At 41.2% G+C, this 6,271-nt stretch overlaps 1 long non-coding RNA gene across 1 annotated transcript; it reads left to right on the top strand.

The window, feature by feature from the left end:
* The first annotated feature begins 5,071 nt into the window (after window positions 1–5,071).
* On the top strand, window positions 5,072–6,271 carry LOC119568681. Its single transcript, XR_005228113.1, has 3 exons — window positions 5,072–5,270; window positions 5,796–5,892; window positions 6,245–6,271. It is a non-coding gene; the product is annotated as an uncharacterized LOC119568681 (long non-coding RNA).

Below are 6,271 nucleotides of genomic sequence, written 5' to 3'. Positions count from 1 at the left end.
GCTGTCTATCAGCTCCATTTATGACCAATATATACACTTAAATAATTTAGTGCTAAGGTAAGTCCGATATGCGAAGCTTAGCATCGCCCGGGCTATGCCCATGAGGGGAGCCCGGCCTGTGTCGACTAATACCGACTTTGCTCTCGTGTGTCAGTTTATGTTGACTTGCTGAACCTTGTCATTACCCGCCGTTTTTTGCCATGCCACAGCATATCCTCAGGCGAAAATTGAGGCCCCGAAACGCCGAACCCCTCGGATGAGAGGCCTAACATTGTTTACCATGTATGTACTAGTCCGGAGGCTAACTTTAGCGCTCTTTGCATTTATTCTTTAATTGACCAATAGTGGCCTTTCCAAGTAAGTCTGTATCAAAGGTGACTGTCTAGAGTTAGCCTGATCTTCGGCTTCTTCCTATGTGAAAAATTACCCCAATACTCCTTCTTATTGGAAACTTTAAACACCACCAGAAGTCCCATTTATGAATCATATCCAATGCCATTTGGATGCGATTTGCCAAGAAATCTGCATTACTGATGGAATGCCATCAAACACAGTCACGGTGAACAGTGAGTATTTAAGTTTTCTGACGGGGAGTTGGTAAGATGTCATTAATCACACACAGAAATAATGTTGTTGACAAGATACTTCCTTGCGGGACCCTGTTTACCCTGGACAAACATGTCAAAAAAATTTAACACTGTCAGAAAACAATGTGACAGAGAGTCCTGTCAGAAATTATATTTTGAATAAAACAGCACAAAATCTCCATGTAATCAAAAAGCATACAGTTTTCTGAGTAGGCCCATATCGCCATGTTATATCGCAGGCTTTTCTATATCTAAGAATACTGAAATAAAAGAAGAATTGCCTCTTGAATGTGACTGTCCAGTTTTACTAGTTGATCAAAGGTTTGGCGTCCCTTTTGAAGCCACACTGCTCGTCAACTTGTAAATGTCTGGAATTACAATAACCTACTGTTCCATGACCTTGCATAAAAACTGACGTTGGCGAAGTGCTATGAGTTTGGAAAAGTTTGGCTTTTCCAAATTTCATTGTACACTTGGTCAAGATTAAGATAAGCTTACCATCTCATATCGATCTCATCGGTGCCTGGGGATGTTCCTCTACACGCTTCTAGGGCCCGGACAAGCTCATCCATTATTAGGTCTTGATTGTAATATAAATCATCTCCTGTGGCAGTGTATAGGTTGCAGCTCAGCCGCTTCCTTAGTGGTCAGGATGCAGGATGTTACTTTAATATGAGAACTGCTTGGCGAGTGCATTAGCAATGTCTCTAGGTGAATTGCTGCACCTAATATACAATTTAGAACATTGTTTACTTTATCATCAGTAGTCTTCCAACAACTTCGAGCTTAGTGCTCCTTGTGACGATGACCCAGTCTGCAATTTTTTTATGTTAAATTTAGTGCTGAAGTCTTTTTTTTTGTGTTGCATGAATACTTAATACTTAAAAATATGGAAGTTCGTCGTCTTCTACTTTGCTACCCAAAGGGCCTCACATGGGTATTTATGGAGACAATAGCCTCATGACTTGTGTCTCGCGGCCTGGGAGATGATCTGTTTCCAGAAGCAAATAAAAAACCCGACGAGGTCCTAGCAGGAGCCGCCTGGAGGAGAAGGTGAGATCCAGATTGTGATTTAGTGTCATCCTCCCTATGATGCCTGCATTTGCTGGGCTGATTCAGCAGTTTCTTTAAATGTATTATTCAATTCTTTAATATAATTCATTAGTTCCTTAAACCGTTCCTATAACTCCTATTTCCTTATCTTTAGCTGCTAACTCTTGACTGATACTGTTTGTACTGGAAATATTAGTTGCTGCTGAAGCGTAGGAAGTATTGGGTTTGCTGTTCAATCGTTCAACGTTTCTTCTTGGTTTTCCGATAAAAACATCATGCCCCCTCAGATATGCTAATGTCTTAGTCTCCTTCTTCAAGTTGCTGCACTCAGCAGACCAGATTCATGGGACCTCCACAATTAGCTCACTTGGAAGTGTCCTCATACATTCAGCATGAGTTCCGGCACATTTACAAGTAAATTTATTAGTATCATTATCATTGCATCGTAATGAGGTGTGTCCAGAATTTGACATCTATTACAAGGCATAGGTTTTTGAATATAGGTTGCACTTCGGCACATTCATACCCATCTTTGACATACTCAGGGATTCCGGTTTCGTTCGCACGTTCCCGTCTTTCTTGGTCATAAAGTTCACGCTTTGGTCCTTCATGTTTTCAAGATCTACTCTGTCTTCCATTGTCCTCAAATTCCTGATAAAGATTACTTCTTTGCAGGGATTTGGTCCAACAGGGATTGTTACTTTTCAAATCATAAATCTGCATCAGGTCATTAATCAAAACTTTAAACTGGGAGTTGAACTGCGCTTTTACAAGGAGGTTACTATCTCAGTTACCGGACAAAATAAAAATCGCAGTCCACTTGACCATCAAGGACTTTCTTGATGTTGACGGGATTAACATTCAAAAAACGATTGATTTTCATGCACAGAACTGACAACCAAATACCTTGTATTCTCAGGAGGGATTGCAAAAACTCGTCGTTCAATCACACTGGGTTTCGGACCAAGTCCGAACGCTAGGCCCGTGCCTGTTGTACTGAAGGGACTAAAAAATCTTAATTATTGTTAATTAACCTAACAGCAACAGCTAAGAGAGTGGCAGTTATGTGTCTTCTGCTCCCCCCCTCCGCCTCGCAAGTGGGAGCCAGGTTGACTTCTATACCAAAGGGGGATCGAATTATGTGTAGGACCGCTGAACTTCGATGCCCACTTCCCAGTCGAATACGAGAGCTCACAAGGGAACTCCAGTAAGCTCAGGAAAGTCACATGAAGAGAGGAAAAGAATTCAGAATAAAAGAAAAAGTGCGCCCAAAGGAGGTCCTAAACTATTGGGCCTCCCTACCCAGAGGTCAAAGCCCACAAAGACTTCCCTGGTGTAGAAAAGTGCTTCGGTCTAAGGTGGGGTGCTGACTACGCCTACTGAAGGTGCTGCAAAGTCTACAAAACCGAGAGGCCTCGGGACTCCAAGGACACTCCTTTGTTGCACGACTTCAAACATATTGCTGCTGCGTTTTTATCATCAAAGGTTCGGGTACAAAGACAACCCTTACAAGAGCGATTCTAAATAATATAGTACATAGATATTAGTAGACACGTCTGCACACAGGCTCTGATATGGGATGCACGCAAAAGGGGCGTATTGAACATTTTGGAACTCAAAGGCCAAGACGAAAAATTCCCTCGCCTTTTGCCCTCGTTCTTGGCGCCTAGACAATATATTTATTACGTGCACGGAGGACGATGATTGATAAATGTCATAAGCAGGAAAACTGTTCAGAAAGTTGCACTGAAATCTTATGGACTTTTGTTAAGTAAATATGGCATTAAAACTTTACGAGGGATGGTGAGGGAGGGAGTACGAAGAGAGAGAGAGAGACAGAGACAGAGAAAGAGAGAGAGAGAGAGAGAGAGAGAGAGAGAGAGAGAGAGAGAGAGAGAGAGAGAGAGTGAGAGAGAGTGATGCCTAGGCAGAGACAGAGGAAAGAAAGAAAGAAAAAAAGATAGAGAGATATATAGAGATGGAGATAACGAGAAGTAGAGAGCTAGAGAAAAGCAGGGAGAACAAGAGGAAGAAAGTTAGAAAGAATAAAAAGGTGAGACGGATAAATAGAGGGAGATCGAAGTGATCAGCCAATTTGATCTTGAAACGACACGAGTCCAACGTCAGTTCATAGGCATTCTCTGCTCAGACGAAAGTCTTTATTTCTAACTATACACAAACGACAACAACAACAGCAGCAGCGGCGGCAAAAGGAAAAAAAGAAAAGAAAAGAAAAAAAGACTGCCGTCAGTGTCATTTTTTGTTCTGTTTTACACTGTTGGTCCTGAAATGATCTTATCAATATGAGTTTTGTTATAATTTAAAAGTTGAGGATGTGGGGTAAACTAAGATGGGGGGGAAGTGGGTTAGGGAGTGACGGGGGGGGGGTGTGCGTATAGTTTCCTCTGCTTTTTGATAGTGTCCCTTTCATCCCGACTCAAACATAATACACGCGGTGTGTGGTGTGTGTGTGTGTGCTGGGTGTGTTGTGTGTGTGTGTGTGTGTGTGTGTGTGTGTGTGTGTATTTGTGTGTCTGTGAGTGTGTATCTGTATGATTGTATCTGTGTATGTGTGCGTTAGTTTATTTCTGTGTTTTTTCATCCGTTCCCATGGGATAAAGCTTTGAGAATCGCCAGGAATACCTACATGGCAAAAGTAATTACTCAGTTCTTACTCCAGTTACTTTCGCAGATCAAAATAATTACTGGTTCAGAGTCAGGAGGAAGGTGTGTGTCTGATTTAGAAATTTGTTTTATTAGGAGGCACGTGAATGATGTATACTTATTCACATACGAGAGTATATAGATCAAACACCTTTTGAAATATGTAGCAGACATGAGTACAGTCCCCCTCCCCACACACACAAACATACACAAACACACACACACACACACACACACACAAACACGCGCGCGCGCGCGCGCGCACACACGCGCACCCCCCCCCCCCCCCACACACACACACACTCATATGCAACTCTGCCCTCTCCCCCTACGCACACAATTAGAAAAGCACTCATTTCGTGTTTTGAAAATAATTCAAGAAAAATTATCGTTTATCCGTGTGTTATTATCTCATTATGATAATTTTATCAGCAATTCACCTGAATATGCAGCTTCTGTCTACATGTTGCAGTATGGTATCCCAGTCGATCTAAAAAAATAAAGGTATATTATAAAAAATAAAGATAATTTTAACCAGACGTTGACAGCAAGGGGGGGAGGGGTACAGGATGGTGAGGGTTGAGGGAAGGGGGAGGGGGAGGGAGAGTTACATCAAAGCCTTCGTTCCGTCGGCGACCCCACGTGACCTCAAGAACTCCAGCTTGTTATCTCGCATCACGCGTCACCAACGAATCATATTAAACAGTGTTATCAGGACAGAGGCAGGCGGAGATAACACGCGATAAGGAGATGCCGGGGAAAAAAAATATTTGATGCCACAGCCAATGCTCGAGCTCTCAGTTACAACAAAGGACTAGAGAAGTGATTTGACTGTTTCACTCACTGCCCCAGGCGGTCGTGTGGACATTCATCGAGAAACTTGATTTGATTTGAAGTTGATGATGTCTTTGAGTGCTTAAGTTGGAAATCAGGATGATGGAATTATCGACGTCTGGCGTACGGACGGTAAGCCATATAATATTTTGTCGTTTTTTTCTTTCTTTCATTCATTTTTCTTTCTTTTCATCCTTCCTTCCTTCATCTTTTTGTTTTCTCGGACATTTTGGTTTCATTATTCGAAAACTTCGGATGGAAAAGTAATGCATGTTTTTTTTCTTCTTTCTTTTTCATAAATTTCCAATTTAAGTATTCGTGCAAACAAATATTCAAGTTTCTTGTGTTATTGAAGATGCTTATGTGGAAACGAATTATGAATGACATTAGGCTATTTTTTAACTCTTTTTTGTAAAATGACCCCTTGGTAATTTTCTTTTCTTTTCCACTTCACGATAATCTCCCCTTTAATGAACGTGTTCTTAATAGGCTGTGCAAAAAGTACTACAACTTTAACCCAAGTTTATGTAAGTCGTAAAGTTAAAGTTAATTCCATCCTATTATACAACGGAAAGTTCCTGATTATACCAAATACCTACGATTTTTTTTTATTCATTATTATTATATTTAGACAAATTAAATAATATGCACTTCCAGATTGCTAACGAGTCGCCTGTAGATTTGTTCAACGCGTCCTTTAACCCTACAGGATGTAACAACTCCTATGTTCCGACTCAAGAGGAATATAGACAAGGTGAGAGAGGATAGTCGCGAATTAGCTAACGTTTGGGAGAATTCCCATAATACTAATTAGAGTAGTGGTTTTCATGTTGAAACTATCACAGCAGATAATGATAACAATCATAGTAATAACTAATTTATATACATTCGGGCACACACACACACACACACACACAACACAAAACACACACACATACACACACACACACACACACACACACACACACACACACACACACCCATATGCAACTCTCTTCCCCTACACATACAGAATAACACACAACCAACCATACCTCACAAAAACTGCACATGAAACTAACCAAACACCCCCCACACTGATAACACATTGACGCATATCATTTCAGCTCTTGGAGGATTCTGGATGCCCCTTA

The sequence above is a fragment of the Penaeus monodon genome, unplaced genomic scaffold (assembly GCF_015228065.2).
Source record: "Penaeus monodon isolate SGIC_2016 unplaced genomic scaffold, NSTDA_Pmon_1 PmonScaffold_1050, whole genome shotgun sequence".
NCBI lineage: Eukaryota > Metazoa > Arthropoda > Malacostraca > Decapoda > Penaeidae > Penaeus > Penaeus monodon.
This window is presented reverse-complemented; position numbering and strand designations above follow the sequence as displayed.